We start from the raw sequence: 19471 nt of genomic DNA on the forward strand, positions 1-19471 counted from the left end.
TGCATATCTTTTAAACACCAGCTCTTCACCGGCAATGAGCAGGGACTAATACATAGGGTTACTATATGTCCTCTTTTAAGAGGACATGTCCTCTTTTTGGACCAGGGCTGCCGAGAGGGGGGGGGGGGCAAGGGGGACAAAATTCCCCAGGCCCAGGCCTCCAGGGCGGGCGGGCGGGCGGGGGGCTGGCACCGTCGCTCCCTGGCATTGAATTTAAGCGCCTGACCTTCAAAAGCACAGCAAGCAGCAGCAGACCACTCCTTCCTTCCGTGTCCCGCCCTCGCCTGACATAACTTCCGCAAGGGCGGGACACAGAAGGAAGGAGTGGTCTGCCGCTGCTTGCTGCACCTTCGAAGGTGAGGCGCTTAAGGTCAGTGCAGAGGGCCCGGGGGTGGAGAGAGGGCCCGGTGGCGGGTGGGGCCCAGCAACCTCGGGTGGGGGGGGCCCCGGGGACGGCCTTGTCCCGGGCCTGGCCCAGTCTCTCGGCGGCCCTGTTTTGGACATCTTCAGATATGTCCTACAGGATTTTAAATTTTTAGGGAAATGTCCTCTTTTTCTTTTATGTGCCTACCCACATAATGAGAGACACCATCTCTGGCTTATTAGTCAGTCTGGACATATGGGGGTGCTAAAGAGAGAAAAAGGCATTGCTAATCACCTGTCTGCTCCCCTGCTGGTTGAATCGTCAAAGGAATTTTGTTCGTGCAACACAATTTTAAGCATATGTCATGCAAAGACTTTCAAATTTGAACTTTTAGTACTGTCTTATAATGTCTTTTGCTTTAACACCATCATGTAATTCACCACCATGTAACACAAACCCTCTGTAAACCTAATGTATATTCACTTCTATTTCCAGTACCCATGATGTATTGTAAGCCACATTGAGCCTGCAAAGAGGTGGGATAATGTGGGATACAAATGCCATAAATAAATAAAATAAATAAATAAACATATCACAGAAGCCAGACAAAGAGATATGCACTCGTATGATAAGTACGCTTAGCCTCAGTCGAACTCAAATCCAGACGTTCTTGAAATGTAGAATGTCTACTGCTGTACAGTTACTTTGATGTGTGTTTACTAATTACAAATAAATATTTCTTTAGCAAAGGTAGCAACCATTTTTATTATTTCTCTCCTCTTTTTTGTCTCCGCAAATATGGTAACCCTACTAATACACAGCCTTCCCAGCTTCCTGTTTCCACACAGACGGAAGTATGTCAGACAGAGCTGGGCCCGTGGCAGGAGCAGGGCCAACGCCCTCCCCCCACTTGAGAGGCAGCTGCCGTCGCCACCCCTTACTCGCTCAGACCTCCACTGCCCCTACCACCCTGCTTCAGTGCGTCTGCTTCTCCCTGGCCAGGACCGGGTTATCACGTTAACGCAATCACCCGAGTCCCGACAGGAGCAGGAGAGAGACAGACCCTGGCGCCAGGCCCCCTTTGGAGGCTGGGCCAAGGGAATTTTGCCCCTCCCCCCCTCTTGGCAGCCCTGGAGGGGAGGGGTTTGAGAGACTTAGGTACTTACAATCGTCTGTAGGGGGAGAGGGAGTCTTGTGTCCACCCACTTTGGGCCAAGGCCCACCCAAAATTGGGTGTATGGCTACACCTCCACCAGGGAGGGAAATATCACCCGAAGCAAACTGGAGGTAATTCTCCTGAAATTAGGCAGCTAAAGTGCCTGCTCTAAGTGCAAATTCTATAATGGTAATTACACAAGTGATTATTTATTTATTTATTTGTTGCATTTTTATCCCACATTTTCCCACCTCTTTGCAGGCTCAATGTGCACACAATTACACACATAATTACATATGATTACACACATCAACATGATTACACACGACCGCACACATAATTACACACACAATTACCCACATGATTACACACATTATTACAGCCACATTGAGCCTGCAAAGAGGTGGGAAAATGTGGGATACAAGTGCAGCAAATAAATAAATAAATAATTTGCTTACACGTGATTACACACATGATTACACCTATAATTGCACACACAGTTACACACATGATTACATATACAGTTGTGGGCAAGGATCAGCAGGTGGCTGGCAAGGAGAGGTGGGCGGTGCAGGTGGCTGGCCCAGCAAGGCAGAAGTCTGGGAAGATTAGCTCTGGTGGTGGGTGTGGGGGCAGGCAGAGAGCGGTCGCAAGGGGGGGAGGGGGAGGGAGGATTTTCGGTTTCAGCCAGAAATGCATGACCGAACACGGATTTCAGGGCAGCTTTTCAGGATATGCACAAGGAGATAAATCTGTATGCATCCAACACACACAAAGTTGACTGGGCATATTCAGTGCCAGTGTCCAGGAAGCCCAACTAGCTGTGGGAAGTCCCACTCTAAAACAAGACGTTATTATGAAGAAATAGGGCAGGATCCCTTAAGTCAGCCTTCAAGAGCCACAACCCAGCCGATTTCCACGGGATTTCCACAATCAATATGTCTTGATCTGTTTGCACTGAATGCAGGCAGTGCAGGCAAAAAAAAAGCCTCATGCATGTTCACTGTGGAATTCCTTTAGCCCTTAAGGACCAAATTTGAGGACCACGCTCTGGGGGAGTAGACTCAGGACCAACTTCAGATCTTTCTTCATGAAAGGATAGTAAATGCATGGGATAAACTCCTAGCTGAAGTGATAGAAACAAACAAGATAAGAGAATTCATGAAAGCAGGTGACAAAAGGGGACCCCTAGTGGTTAGAAGACTGCGGTGTTTCTCTAGAACTGAGGTGGGCTTCTCTTGTCTTGGTGGATGTCATGTTCTACGACAGAGATAGGACAGTGCTGGGATGTTGTAATATTGCAAACGCACAATTTAAACGAAGGGGGAGGGAGAAAAAAATGTAAACACCATAACAATAATATATTACTGCACTCCAAATGTGAGTCACCATGATTTCTCATCGTCAGATAAAGATATTAATTTCATCAGGAAGGAAAAAAGGTTTAGACAACTTAACATGCTTCAATTCCAGTTCAATTTTCAGTCATTGGCCAAAAAACCCTTTTTCCTGTATGTTTTTTTTTATATAAAGTATCACCTAGCATTCTTCAAAAAATTCAACAACACAAAACAGAACTTTTATCTGTTGCTCATTTGAAACTTGCTGATTGTTCCATTTCAGGTCTTGCTCGTTTTTCCAACGATAGCCAACGTTTCACGGTTTTTCATTAATCGGGCGCCGCTTCAGAGGTTTAGCTAGACTATGTGGCAACGTACTGACCTCTTTCTACTCTTCATGGAATCCTGTCTTTGGGACACATCAAGCCACTCTGATTTTCAGGATATGTGCATTGACTAAGCACAAGACAGATTTGCAACCAAAGGAGGCAATAGGAGAAGACTTGACCTTTCTCAGCCTCAAGCAGCCACTTAGATTGCAATTTATTTGGGAGCAGGACTATATTTTAATTTTTTTTTAAAAACCCTATAATTAAATATGGCTAAAACTGAACTTCTCATTTTTCCCCCTAAACCCTCCTACCCTCTTCCCCCATTCTCTATCTCTGTTAATGGCTCTCATATCCTCCCTGTCTCCTTGGCTCGTAACCTTGGTGTCATCTTTGACTCCTCTCTCTCCTTCTCTGCTCATATTCAACAAATCGCCAAAACCTGTCGCTTTTTTATCTTCAACATTAGCAAAATTTGCCCCTTCCTTTCTGAACACGCCACCAAAACCCTTATTCACACCTTTGTTACTTCTCGCCTAGACTATTGCAATTTACTTCTCACTGGTCTTCCGCTCAATCATCTTTCTCCTCTCCAATCTGTCCAGAATTCTGCAGCTCGACTTATTTTCTGCCAGAATCGTTATGCCCACACTAGCCCACTCCTCAAGTCACTTCATTGGCTCCCTGTCCGCTTCCGTATACAGTTCAAATTCCTCTTACTGACCTTTAAATGCATCCACTCTATGACCCCTCACTACCTCTCCTCTCTCATCTCTCCCTACATTCCTCCCCATGAACTCCGCTCTCTCAACAAATCTCTCTTGTCGTCCCCCTTCTCCTCTACCGCTAACTCCAGACTTTGTTCCTTTTATCTTGCGGCACCTTATGCGTGGAACTGTCTTCCTGAACCCATACGTCTAGCTCCTTCTTTACCTGTTTTTAAATCTGTGCTCAAAACTCACCTTTTCACTTCTGCCTTTGGCTCCTAACCCTCATTTGCCCTCCTCCTCTTTACCCATTAATTCCCTTGCCTGTTCTATGTCTTGTCTGTCTGTTTTACCTAGATTGTAAGCTCTTTGAGCAGGGACTGTCTCTCTATGTCAAGTGTTCAGCGCTGCGTGAGTCTGGTAGCGCTATATAAATGCTATTAGTAGTACTAGTAATAGTAATGTGTCAAAGTCATTTCAGACATATATCCCTATCACCACTATCACCCTGACTGGGGCTGGATCCAGGCAACCCTACTGCTATAGCCCTGGGTGAAGGCAGTCTCTTTGGAAACTCCCACTATCATAAGTCTGACTGGACTACCTGGTCTGTGCCTACTACTTGACTCCTGACTGGGGACATTGGCCCATGCAGGTAGGGTCTGGAGTGTCTCTGAGGCCAGGCTGCATGTGATTTGCCCAAAGTTTACATTGTATTTGCAGTTTTCAGTGATTATATCTCTGATTCATTTTATTTGGGGACTTTTTGTTCTCCAGTAGGTGGGAAGTAACATAGAGGGGCATAATCGAATGTTGCCAGCCAAATAGATCACCAGTGATCTATGTTGGCGGCGGCGCTACAGCTGGCCAGAACCGTATTATCGAAAAAGATGGCCGGCCATATTTTTTTTCGATAATACGGTTTAGCCCGGCCAAATGCCGTGGAGTTCACTGGGTTTGAGATGGCCGGGTTTGTTTTTCAGCGATAATGGAAAGTTATGTCGGCCATCTCAAACCCCGGCCAAATTCAAGGCATTTGGCTGTGGGAGGAGCCAGCATTTTTAGTGCACTGGCTCCCCTGACATGCCAGGATACCAACCGGGCTCCCTAGGGTCACTGCGGTGGACTTCAGAAAAGCTCCCACGTGCACAGCTCCCTTACTTTGGGAGCTGAGCCCCCCCAAACCCACTACCCACAAATGTACTGCACCCACTAAAATTGCTCCAGGGACCTGCATACAGCCTCTAGGACTTATTGCTGCTGTATAACTTTGGCACACCAGTTCACACCTAAAGACTAATCTCTCTGAAAAAGTCCTTTCTTGAAATAAGCACATTTACTCACAGTTAACTGCAGATCAGAGGTTGTGCCCCACTGGCAAAGAGTCCCCTGGTACTAAGATTAGCAGTAGGTCAGAGCTGGCACAATGGTGTACAATGCCCTCTTTCAGCACCATTCAAGGTAAGAACTACATTCTCTAACGTGGGTAACACAGGAAAGGGAAATAAAACTGGTTTACAAAAATGGCCACTACCGCATGGACTACAACAGGAAACAACAGGGCACACTCTGACCCAGTTAGCAGGGGGGAAAAGCACCATGGGAGTAGAGCCCAGCACCCTACACCCACCACAATGCATTGCTAATGTGACTCTGCAGGGCACCTAACAGAAAAGGTGTCACACTCACCCGAGAGCCACATCGCAACCAGGGAAAGGCTGTCGGAGAATACAACACATTCTGCTGTCATGGAGGTGGGTACGGCATTTGAGGCTGGCATACAGGCTGGCAAAAAAGGTTTTTAGTTTTATTTTTTTAGTTTGGAAGGGGATTGGTGACCACTGGGGGAGTATGGGGAGGTCATCTCCCATTCCCTCCAGTGGTCATCTGGTCAGTTGGGGCACCTTTTTGAGGCTTGGTCGTGAAAATAAAAGGACCAAGTAAACCCGGCGAAATACTGCTTAACGCCGCTTTTTTTTTTTCCATTATCGGCGAAAGCCGGCCATCTGATAGCCACGCCCATGCCCCCCCCATGTCCCGCCTTTGCTAATCTACCGACACGCCCCCTTGAACTTTCGCCGGCGAAGCAACGGGAAAGCGGCGAGGCTGTCAAAAATGCCGCTTTCGATTATACCGATTTCTCCTCTTTTAAGAAATCGCCGGACATCTCCCGATTTGTGTCGGAAGATGGCCGGCGATCACTTTCGATTATAAGCTGGATAGTAACATAGTAGATGACGGCAGAAAAAGACCTGCACGGTCCACCCAGTCTGCCCAACAAGATAAACTCACATGTGCCATTTTTTGTGTATACCTTACCTTGATTTGTACCTGTCTTTTTCAGGGCACAGACCGTATAAGTCTGCCCAGCACTATCCCCGTTTTCCTCTCCACCACCTCCCGCGGGAGGGCATTCCAAGCATCCAGCACTCTCTCCATGAAAAAAATACTTCCTGACATTTTTCTTGAGTCTGCCCCCCTTCAATCTCATTTCATGCCCTCTCGTTCTACCGCCTTCCCCTCTCCGGAAAAGGTTCAATTGCGGATTAATACCTTTCAAATAGGTTGGATGTGGGACCAGTGCTGGTCAGACTTCTACAGTCTGTGCCCCAAAATTGGCGGGGATAGAGAGAGTTTAACCCCCCTGTTTACTAAGCCATGCTAGCAGCTGGTGGTGCTTACGTGACTTAGTGAAAAGTAAGATACAGTAACTGGATCAGTAAAGTAACTGACCTACCTTCCCCAAACTCCATGGCTATGAACAGCACGTGAAACACAAGAATCAATTTCTGTTTTAATCTCAATAGTTACATCAGCAACCAGTTTGATATTAAAGAGATTTATCACTCAACTGTTGATTGATTTCAGAATCATATGGTTCCAAATCCATTATCGCAATGCTTTTGCCTTTATCAGAAGGATTTACGATAATGTCCATGCAAGATTTTGCTGGCATAAAGCCGGATCCATTCATCTCAAGAAAGGTTTGATCTTTTGTCTGATGTTTTTAATTTATCTAGTTCCGAATTCACTAATTGCTGAAATGTCACAATATGAGAGTCCAGAATTTCAGGAGGAACCCATTTGATGGTCTAGAACAAAGATACATGTAAGTTCCTTTAAAAAATGAGGCAGTGAAGTTTAAACAATGAATTTATCCAAAATAGGGCAATGGTGAAAGCCCTTTTAAAGATACATATAATAACATTTTATTTATATACCTCACCAACCAGATTTACTTTCTAATTCTATAAACTTGAAGGCACAAGTGTAAGTTTACCATGCAGTGGATAAAGGTGAGCCAGTCGATATTGCGTAATCTGGATTTTCAAAAGACATTTAACAAAGTACCACATGAGAGACTCAAGAGGAAATTGCAGAGTCATGGGATAGGAGGTCGCGTCCTATTGTGGATTAAAAACTGGTTAAAAGATAGAAAACAGAGAGTAGGGTTAAATGGTCAGTATTCTCAATGGAGAAGGGTAGATAGTGGGGTTCCATGCGATCTGCGCAAGCGGGGAGGGGGGGGGGGGGGGACTCCCAGCCAGTCAGGTTTTCAGGATATTCATGATGAATATTCATGGGAGATTTGCATGCTCCTCCTCCACCGCCTGCAAAGCTCTGTCATGAATATTCATTGTGGATATCCTGAAAACCTGACTGGCTAGGAGTTCCCTCAGGACAGCTTTATAAACCACTGACCTAGAGCCGGGAGGTTTCTACCAGCAGCCCCTCCCCCACACACACAACTTGCAGTACATGTAACTAATGGAAATCTTAAGCAGGGAACAAGTGAACAAGTGGTGATACCTTGGCCAAATAAGAATAGTCATCTTACAGACCTAGGAGTTGCAACTTTATACTCAGAAGTGAGCATTGCATGCGGCTGCTCCACAACCCAAGGTGCCAGCCCCTGCTCTACAAGGTTTGAGCTGTTCATTGAGCTTATTAGAGTCCTCCTTCCCCCGTGGGTGGTGTGAACTTTCCTGTGATGATTAAGAAAGGTGTAAAATAACAATCCTCTTCACAGCCACCTCTTTAGCTGATTAACATTTTAACACCACAGATTCTGTCTGCATTATGTTGTTATAACCTCTAAAACAAATGTAGAGGGGGGTTAGGTAGATGTCTAATTTTAGGAAATATCTAGGTGGGGATGGGGGACTGGATAGCCTCAAAGCCACAAGACCTTTGAGGGCATGATATGGCTCTGGTCAGCAGTAACACAGGGACCCAGATGCACTAAACAAAAAGGAGCCGGTAACGTGGGTCTGAAACCGGTTCAAGCCAGTTCAACGAGCAAGTAGTAAACCGTGCCATGCACAAAAAGGCTTCTCCGAGCCATTTTCCGATCACGGTAGCAACTAACAAAAACGGAATAGCAAACGAGCTAACTACTATAGTAATGTGGACGCGTCGCAGTGCACTACCGATTCCGATGAATGCGCAAAAGGAATCCGAATCCTTTACCATGATACGTTGAACGTGTGCTCAGAGGCTGCCGGTAAAAGTCCAGAGCTATCATAACACGTCCATGTAGTGTGTGCATGTGCACATTTGTTGGAGAAGTCATGGCTGCACGGGGGAGAAAGCCCAACTTCTCCGACATGGACGTGCTGTGGCTGGCGCCAGCGTTTCTCTTCAATGTTGGGTCACTAGAGTAGCCTCAGCCTGCTGAATAATGCCCAAAATGTGTTGTGTTATTGTAAAGTTATTCTATTTGAAATATCTTGGTGATTGCAGTCTAATTCCTAGGCTTACAAATTTCTACATCCTTAACAAAACAAACAGTGGCATGGACCCATTTTCTTCAGCAATTACACAAAATCTCTGACTCCAGTCTACTATAACAACTTAGGACCCATGCCACTATTAATTAAACTGTTCTGTTACGTATTGTGTTGACATTGTAAGTAGTAACTATGCCATAGTTTGTATTGTTATTTGAATATTTTTACTGCTGTAATTGCCTATTGCTCATGTTTGGTCTATTCTTACTGTACACTGCCTTGAGTGATTTCCTTCAAAAAGGCCATAAATGCATCCTAATAAATAAATAAATAAATGTAATATTCGTACATATGGTACAAAATGCTAAGGGGGCCTTTTACCAAGCTGTAATAAAACGCGGTCTTAAGAGTGTCTTTATGTGGGTCATTCCTATTCACTTTTTTTCTGTCGGGGTAAAATGGCCAGTTTTTCTGTTTTCTGTATTAAAGGCCACATGCTAATTTTCCCATTTGTGCGTGGCCATTAACATGGGAACCTATTTTGTACGCGGTAAGGGCTTTTGCGCTAACCAGACGCTAATCGGTTAGCGTGTGACAATATACTACTACTACTACTTAACATTTCTAGAGCGCTACTAGGGTTACGCAGCACTGTACAAATTAACAATAAGGACGGTCCCTGCTCGGAAGAGCTTACAATCTAAAGGATAAAATGTCAAGTTGGGGTAGATAAGTTTTCTGAGAGGAGGTGTAGTGATTAGGTGCCGAAGGCGACATTGAAGAGGTGGGCTTTGAGCATTGATTTGAAGATGGGTAGGGAGGGGGCACGGCGTATGGGCTCAGGGAGTTTGTTCCAGGCATGGGGTGAGGCGAGACAGAAGGGACGGAGCCTGGAGTTGGAGGTGGTGGAGAAGGGTACTGAAAGGAGGGATTTGCCTTGAGAGCGGAGGTTACGGGTAGGGACGTAAGGGGAGATGAGGGTTAGCTGCACTGATTGGCACAGAACGCGCCGCCCACTCTCCACCCTCAGACCCACCCCCAGTGCTAAAAAAAATGTAATTTTTAGGCATGTGGGTAGCACTCGCCATGATCACGCCCTGCAATAAGGCAAGTGCGTTGGTGCTTATGCAGCTTAGAGGGCCATCATCGAATGGGGCCGGCCATCTATAAGGGCAGCCATCTGTAACACCGGCCCCGTCAAGCGGCGTACCTGACCGTATTATCGAAACAAGATGGCTGGTCATCTTTCGTTTTGATAATACGGTCGGGGCCACAAAATCTCAACATTTGGCCTGCCCTTAGAGATCGCCAGCGTTAGAGATGGCCGCCATTGGTTTTCGCCGATAATGGAAACTAATGGCGGCCATCTCAAACCCGGCCAAATCCAAGACATTTGGTCGTGGGAGGAGCCAGCATTTGTAGTTCACTGGTCCCCCTCACATGCCAGGACACCAACCGGGCACCCTAGGGGGCACTGCAGTGCACTTCAGAAATTGATCCCAGGTACATAGCTCCCTTACCTTGGGTGCTGAGCCCCCCAACTCCCCCCCAAAACCCACTCCCCACAACTGTACACCACTACCATAGGCCTTAGGGATGAAGGGGGGCACCTACATGTGGGTACAGTGGGTTTCAGGTGGGTTTTGGAGGGCTCCCATTTACCACCACAAGTGTAACAGGTGGGGGGGGGGGGGGGGGGGGATGGGCCTGGGTCCGCCTGCCTGAAGTGCACTGCACCCACTAAAACTGCTCCAGGGACCTGCATACTGCTGTCATGGAGCTGGGTATGACATTTGAGGCTGCCAAAAAATGTTTTTTATATATTTGTTTTGGGTGGGAAGGGGTTGGTAACCACTGGGGGAGTAAAGGGAAGTCATCCCCCATTCCATCCGGTGGTCATCTGGTCAGTTGGGGCACCTTTTTGGGGCTTTGTCGTGAACAAAAAGGGACAAAGTAAAGTCGGCCAAATGGTCATCAGGGCCGGCTTTCTTTGTTCCATTATCGACCGAAGCTGGCCATCTCTTAACCACACCCCCGTCCCGCCTTCGGTACACTGCCGACGCCCCTTGATACACGCCCCTTGATCTTTTGCTGGCTCTGCAACGGAAAGCAGTTGAAGCCGGCCAAAATTGGCTTTTGATTATACCGATTTGGCCGGCCTTCTCGTTCGAAAATAAGCAGGCTAGTAAAAGGACTCCTAAAAGCACAACTTCCTGCTGCAGGTGTCTTCATTCCAGACCGTCCAGCTATGTGGTCCGCTTAGCATAACTTTTAACATAAATTATTGCATATTGTGTTGATCCTGTAAGTAGTTTACTATGCCGTACTTTGTATTGCTATGGTTGTGTATTGCTTATGTTTGATTTACTCTTGCTGTACACCGCCTTGAGGGGCCCTTTTACAAAGGTGTGTTAGACTCTACGCACGCCAAAATGAGACTACCGCCAGGCTACCGCTCCCCCTGGCGGTAATTTCAGATTAGCCCTGTGCCCATAATGCCTGGATGATTTATTTTTTATTTCCTCCCACTCGCGGCCTTTCCAGTGGTAATTGGCAGTTGATGTGCGCGGTCACTGCACGTGTAGCATGTGAGCCCTTACCGCTAGATCAATGGGTGGCATTAAGGGCTCAGGTGGGTTTTAGGCACACACACTGGTTTCGGTTTTACCGCATGCCCTTTTCCCGTCCCATTAAACAAAGCCCTTTTTTTTTTGCTAGTGCGGTAAAAACTGGCCTGGCGCACGTCCAAAACACACGCCTACGCTTCCGCAGGCCACTTTTTGCCATGGCTTAGTAAAAGGGCCCCTGAGTGAATTCCTTTAAAAAGGCGGTAAATAAATGCTAATAAATAAATAAATAAATGATCACAGAATCTGCCAATGTACAGTAATGGGAACCTTTATGTTATAAAACATTTCCCAAAGTAGCAGACATACTTTCATCTCTATTATTATTATTATTATTTCTTGATCAATTGGTGTGGTGGACATGTTGGTCCAATTTTAAAAGTAATAAATATAAATAAAACAAAAGAAAGAAAAGTAAAGATGATGATCCCTTTTTATTGCACTATCGATACATTTTTTTTGATTGGCTTTCGAACACATCATCTTCATTAGTCCAATATAAAGGGATCTTCTTCTTTTCTTTTCTCTCTTTAGTTTTATTTCTACTTATTATCTTATAATCACCAGCCGGGGCTGGTGGTTGGGCGGCGGGGATAGTGCTAGGCAGACTTATAGGGTCTGTGCCAGAGCTGGTGGTGGGAGGCGGGACTGGTAGTTGGGAGGTGGGGATAGTGCTGGGCAGACTTATAGGGTCTGTGCCAGAGCGGGTGGTGGGAGGCGGGACTGGTAGTTGGGAGGCGAGGATAGTGCTAGGCAGACTTATAGGGTCTGTGCCAGAGCGGGTGGTGGGAGGCGGGACTGGTAGTTGGGAGGTGGGGATAGTGCTGGGCAGACTTATAGGGTCTGTGCCAGAGCGGGTGGTGGGAGGCGGGACTGGTAGTTGGGAGGTGGGGATAGTGCTGGGCAGACTTATAGGGTCTGTGCCAGAGCTGGTGGTGGGAGGCAGGACTGGTAGTTGGGAGGCGAGGATAGTGCTGGGCAGACTTATACGGTCTGTGCCGGGGCTGGTGGTTGGGAGGCAGGACTAGTGCTGGGCAGACTTATACGGTCTGTGCCAGAGCTGGTGGTGGGAAGCGGGACTGGTAGTTGGGAGGCGAGGATAGTGCTGGGCAGACTTATACAGTCTGTGCTAGAGCTGGTGGTGGGAGGCGGGGTTGGTGGTTGGGAGGCGAGGATAGTGCTGGGCAGACTTACATGGTCTGTGCCAGAGCTGGTGGTGGGAGGCAGGACTGGTAGTTGGGAGGCGAGGATAGTGCTGGGCAGACTTATACAGTCTGTGCCAGAGCTGGTGGTGGGAGGCGGGGTTGGTGGTTGGGAGGCGGGAATAGGGCTGGCCAGACTTATACGGTCTGTGCCCTGAAGAGGACAGTACAAATAAAAAAGTAGCACATATGAATTTATCTTCTTGGGCAGACTGGATGGACCGTGCAGGTCTTTTTCTGCTGTCATCTACTATGTTACTATGTTACTATTTGTAAATGATTACTCTTTTGATTTTCAGGGCTCAGATGATGGATATCACAATTCTTATACTGTACTATAATGTAGGAAACCTTAGATTCATTTTAGTTTTCGGAGGGCGATCATTTTATCTCCGATTTTATCCTGCTATGCAAGACAGTAGAAAACAATCACACAGCAGACCAGTAGATGCAGAAAAAGTGCAATTTTATTCAAAACAGAGTACCTGATGCGACCATGTTTCGCCTTGACAGGCTGAGTCAGGGGTAGGGCTGTTAATTATAACATACAATGTTAAAAACAAACTAACTTACAAGTACAAAGTACAAATAAAATACAAAATAAAATATGTATTTCAAAAGCAAAAAATAACAACACATTACTTAAATTTACACAAATATGTGACTTGTGCAGCGGTTTATATAGAACAAAAACCTATAAAAGTTCAAAATGAAAATGGTTCAACCAACATGTATTTGTGAAAGGGGTCCCAAAGGAACTGCATACATTTAAAACTATATTTGTTTACCCTACCGGACTTGGCGTTCGCCTTTACGGTATTTTGTAAGCCACATTGAGCCTGCTAATGGGTGGGAAAATGTGGCAATCAAACGTTAGCACAAGAAAGCTACAGTTAGCGGGTCTAATCTGACAGGGTGTGGAATGTGCAATAATATGTGGAAGGAGGGAAGAGATTTCACCCGTCTGAGGTCCTGTTAGAGTTATCACCATGAATCAGTCATTGGTCTCAGACCCACCTCCTCCCTTCATGTGGACCATATACGGGTTGAATGATTGCTACATTGCCGCTTCAGCAGTGCGGCTAAATTGGGTGTTCGCTTTCCCCTGAAGAAGCCCCTCCGGCGAAACGGGTCCATTGGGCAGGGAACCCCATTACCGAAGCTGCAATGAGCTAAGTGGTTTTTTTTTTTTACCATTCTCGAAGTTGTGTGATTCATAGTTGACGTGGAGGGGCATAATTGAACGAAAACGTCTATCTCCATGGGCGTTTATCTCCGAGAACGGGTCCGTGAAGGGGCGGACCGAACTGTATTTTCGAAAAAAATAGACGTCCATGTTTTATTCGACAATTTGTGAGCTGGGCGTTTTTGTTTTTCGGTGATAATGGAAAATGAAAGCGCCCAGCTCAAAAACTAATAGATCCAAGGCATTTGTTCGTGGGAGGGGCCAGGATTCGTAGTGCACTGTCCCCCCTCACATGCCAGGACATCAACCGGGCACCCTAGGGGGCACTTTTACAAAAACAAAAAAAAAGGTAAAAGAGCTCCCAGGTGCATAGCACCTTTCCATTGTGTGTTGAGCCCCCCAAATCCCCCTCAAAACCCACTGCCCACAAGTCTACACCATTACTATAGCCCTAAGGGGTGAAGGGGGGGCACCTACATGTGGGTACAGTGGGTTTGGAGGGGGGGGGGTTGGACGACTAAGCATTAAGCAGCACAATTGTAACAGGTAGGGGGGATGGGCCTGGGTCCACCTGCCTGAAGTCCACTGCACCCCCTAACAACTGCTCCAGGGACCTGCATACTGCTGCCAGGGAGGTGGGTATGACATTTGAGGGTGAAAATAAAAAGTTGTGAAACATCATTTTTTGTGGTGGGAGGGGGTTAGTGACCACTGGGGGAGTCAGGGGAGGTCATCCCCGATTCCCTCTGGTGGTAATCTGGTCATTTAGGGCACTTTTTGGGGCCTTATTCATGAAAAAACAGGGTCCAGGAAAAGTGCCCTAAATTCTAGCTACAAATGCATACTTTTTTCCATTATCGGCGAAAGGCGCCCATCTCTCCTCGGCCGATAACCACGCCCCAGTTCCACCTTCGCCACGCCTCCGACATGCCCCCGTCAACTTTGTACGCTTCTGCGATGGAGTGCAGTTGAAAACGTCCGAAATCGGCTTTCCATTATACCGATTTATTCGTTTTTGTGAGATAAACGTCTATCTCCCGATTTGGGTCGAAATCTAGGCGTTTTTCTCTTTCAATTATAAGGTGGACAGCGTACTTTTTTTTTTTTTTTTTTTAAATCATTCATAAAAAAATGTATATGGTCCACATGAAGGGAGGAGGTGGGTCTGAGACCAATGACTGATTCATGGTGATAGAGTTATCAGACGGGTGAAATTTCTTCCCTCCTTCCACATATTATTGCACATTCCACACCCTGTCAGATTAGACCCGCTACCTGTAGCTTTCTTGTGCTGACAAATTATAGCGGAGCGTTCCCTTTTCTTGCATTTGATACTTTGGAATCAAATGTTACAAATAAATACATAAAATACAGTGAGGCAAACATGCATTTGTGTATTGAGCAAGCAATCAGTGGTAACACTCAAAGTAACACATACCTAAAGAGGACCTTTGCACAACTTTCCCCAAACGCCAAAATCTGTCTCACCCTGAAAGAATTATTTAAAAATCACAAGATTACAGCATCAATACGCACCCTGGATGCAGCCTGTCAAGGCGAGCCGTGGCCATTTCGGGTGCTCTATTTTGAATGAAATTGCACTTTTCCTACATCTACTGGTCTGCTCTGTGCCGTTTTCTACCGTGACTGTTTGCAGATCATCGCCCTTCTGTTTCTATTGCGCACGACGACAGTTTCAAACCTGCTTGTTCCAGAGATCCCAAAATGCAACACTTGCCCCATCAATTACTGAGATGAAGTTTGGCAGCTGTTCTTGAAAAGAATGTTGATTTTAAGTTCAATCACAATGCAAATGTTTTGGAAGTCACATGAGGACTTTTTTTTACTAATGGGTTGCCGCATGGCAACCCGGAACTATCACAGGCCCAATGCGGGTGCCGGTTGTAGTACCACCCCCAGCATTTCTGTCGCTAGTGGAAATATTGAAAAAAAAAATATTTCCGCAGAGAGTTACTCGGCAGTAATTGGTTACCGCCGGGTTAGTGTGGGAGCTCTTACCGTCACCTCAATGGGTGGCGGTAAGTGCTCCCCCCTGAAATGACCGCGTGACAAATGTGAACTTATTACTACTACTACTTATCGTTTCTATAGCGCTACTAGACGTACGCAGCGCTGTAAACTTGAACATGAAGAGACAGTCCCTGCTCAAAACAGCTTACAAACTAATCAGGACAGACAAACAGGACAAATAATGGATAAGGACAAAGTAGCAAGATTCCATGCAGAATCTCAAAGAGTAGCAAGATTCCGGAATCCCACAGTAGCAAGATTCTGTGTGGAATCCCAAAGAGTTGCAAGATTCCGGAATCCCATATTGTACTTTCCATGTCTTAAGGATAAAGATTACTGCTATTACTACTTATCATTTCTATAGCGATACTAGACTTACGCAGCACTGTACACTTGACCATGAAGAGACAGTCCCTGCTCCACAGAGCTTACAATCTGATTAGGACAGACAAACAGGACAAACAAGAGATAAGGGAATATTAAGGTGAGGATGATAAAATAAGGGTTAGGAGTTAAAAGCAGCATCAAAAAGGTGGGCTTTTAGCTTAGATTTGAAGACGGGCAGAGATGGAGCTTGACGTACCGGCTCAGGAAGTCTATTCCAGGCGTATGGTGCAGCATTTCATGTTTGGCTATTTTCACCCACTACAGTAAAAGGGGCCCTGGCAAAAACGGCAAAAACAGTCACTGCCACTAACGCAGGGCCCCTTTTACCACAGCTTAGTAAGGGCCCCATAGTGTGATCTTGGGCTTCCATAGGGGTTGTCACAGAACATAGGTGAGCAGGGTAGAGGGAGGGCTATTTAGTTCATGATACCTCATCACTCAAAGACAAAGGAAAGCCTGTAATCCCATTGGACGTTCTTGGTTGTAGGCATAGCCAAACCCCTCCTGAGCACCGGGATTACATTACTAGAGTGTGGAGTTCAAAGAATTCTCTTCCTGCTTATGATTACTTCTAAAATGGACATTAAAGCAATTTGAATGGAACCCTCTATGCCAATGGCATTAGTAATACTGTACGAAAAACTGATTTCCCCAGACAAAATGTATAAAATCCAGTGTATTTCTTTCTCACAGCAGTTAGCTTGTTCATAATGGGCCATGTGGGGCCTATGTGAGGATTTCAAGTGCTTTTTGAATGACTGCTCAGAGGTCCATCAACAGTACTAAGTGTAATTCCCTGCAACCTTCCATTTTCCATAACTTAAAAAAACTCACATCTTCAAATGCAGAGAAGGAAGAGTCATACTTTCTGGGGGGGGGGGGGGGGGGGGGGGGGGGGGGGGGGGGGGGGGGGGGGGGGGGGGGGGGGGTTAGTGCCACACAAAATTACCAGTTAGCCCTTAAAGAAAAACTGGCTATCTTGGGGGCATTCCAGGGGCAGAGTCAGCACTTGACCGCTTAAGTGCCGATACTCACAAGGTCATCGTATAAGTATGACTGCATAAGAACTAGTCCTGTCTTTATGCAGTGTCCCATAGCTGGTTAAGTGCATTGAATTTCCAGGTATAACACTTGCGGCGGTGAGCAAAACGCTAATTAAGCAATTATGTGTGTTGCAGGAAAGGAAACAGCAGCCTCTGATGCGCAGTCACCTTCAGAATTTTTTTTTACCAGGTCTAAGGCAGTATAGCCCAGCCTGACCCCCTCTGTGCTCTGGCACCCTGCCCCTCACCTCTGTAAGACCCAGCTCAGCCCCTTCCTTCCTTTTCTGACTTAAAAAAAAAACCTTTTCCCATCCTGCCAGGTGACCTGGATTGTTCTACTTATATGGATTGTACACAGAGACAAGATACCAGCAAAGCCTACATCTAATTGACCCTGGTTATCTTTGGAAATTATTCTTTCTAACTGATCCATATCTTATCTAATATTTCAGTGCTGCAAATAATGAACTTTTCGCTTATGTCTCCTTTCACTCTCACTTTGAGGGTTTTTGCATTTGATGTGCTAACTTTCTGTGGTACAACCAGTGTGTTTTTTTTCTAGTTAAAAAAAGGTGCCGGTACTCAAAGGCGAGGCCACCCTTCAGGAGTGGGGTGATCACTGAGGGACCCGCCCCATAATAGCCAGGCCCCTTGCAACCAGTCACAGAATCTATGACAAGCCAGAACTGATGTGTAAAGCTGACCTCTTTCATTAAAACTTGGGGACCCCAGGGGTCAATTTTATCAGACAACGGAAAAGGTGCTGGTACTCAATACCCCCTCAAAAAAAGCCCTGGGTACAACCAAAGTGGTTTCCTTATTATAAACCTATACTTTCTCTGTTCCTAGTAGGCTTACCACCTCCAGAGACAATGGAGGGTTAGGTGACTTGCCCAGGGTCACAAGGAGCCACAGTGGGAACTGAACCCAATTCCCCTGGTTCTTAGCCCACTGCACTAACCATCAGGCTACTCTTCCACTCCTCATAAGGTCTTGTGGGCAAGAATCTCAGCCTGGTTCTGAATTACATTAATAATTTCTCTATGCTGTGCCTGGGCATATTAACGTTAATGATGGAAAAGGCAGCTCAATATTAACTGCAGGATATCCTTTACCTGAATGAGCTACAGGAAAGATGCAGAGGTTCTGTGTCTCAAAAACAGCGTAATTAAATATATGGGGGAGGCTGCAGAGTTTCTTTAGTGCCATCTGCTAGTCAAAACAGAAAGGAGCTTTATCCTAGGACAGGAACTTGATAGCTGGTATCTTGCTGGATATCCTACTTATCACGTTACATAATTGTTACTGTCTAGTCAGTAGAGGCCAGGACATCAAGGCACTGGAGAACCAATTCATACTAGAGTGGAGGAGTGGCCTAGTGGTTAGGGTGGTGGACTTTGGTCCTGAGGAACTGAGTTCGATTCCCAGCACAGGCAGCTCCTTGTGACTCTGGACAAGTCACTTAACCCTCCATTGCCTGCCGCATTGAGCCTGCCATGAGTGGGAAAGCACGAGGTACAAATGTAACATAAATAAATAAAATACTTAAGAGACCAAGAAGATACAGTACAGTGTGAAAGCCATAAGAGCATAAGAATAGCTGTATTGGATCAGACCAATGGTCCATGCAGCCCAGTATCCTGTTTCCAACAGTGGCCAATCCAGGTCACAAGTACCTGGCAGAAACCGCCTTGTATAAAAAAAACACAATTCAAAATGTATTAAGGGGTATTGGTATAAAGGATTTTTCCTAAGTAAAAAGTCTCTTATTAAAGTTACTCCATGATTATGTTCAGTGCATTTATTTCTAGTAAAACAAGTGCTGGTACTAAAATGCCAGGCCACCCTTCAGGGGTGGGGTGATCACTGAGGGACCCACCCCACAATAGCCAGGCCCCCTGCAACCAGTCACAGAATCTACGACAAGGCAGAATTGGTGTGTAGAGCCTCAGCTCTTCTATTAAAACTTGGGGTCCATGGGTCAGTTTTAACAGGCAATGGAAAAGGTGCCGGTACTCAGTACCCTCAAGTACCCCCTCAAAAAAAGCCCTGATTATGTGTATAAAAGTATGTGGGGTGGGGAGGGAGTGATGTCACCCTCCAGGATGGTGGCTTAAGCCCAAGGATCTCACATGATCCATTTAACCCAGATTAAATGGCAGCACTGAGTGGAACAGCTGGTACTATCTCTACGAATGACAACAGTGGTGGTGGCAGTCAGACCGTGGAGGTGAGAGGGACTGATGGTCTTTGTGGTGAGATTGCACCAGTGGTTCCACAAGTTACAGCGGGACCTAGCCGGAGTAAAAAGTAAAATTAAAGGGATCGATGTGGAGTTGAAGGGAGGCCTCAATGAGACGGGACAGTGA

The sequence above is a fragment of the Microcaecilia unicolor genome, chromosome 10, assembly GCF_901765095.1.
Source record: "Microcaecilia unicolor chromosome 10, aMicUni1.1, whole genome shotgun sequence".
NCBI lineage: Eukaryota > Metazoa > Chordata > Amphibia > Gymnophiona > Siphonopidae > Microcaecilia > Microcaecilia unicolor.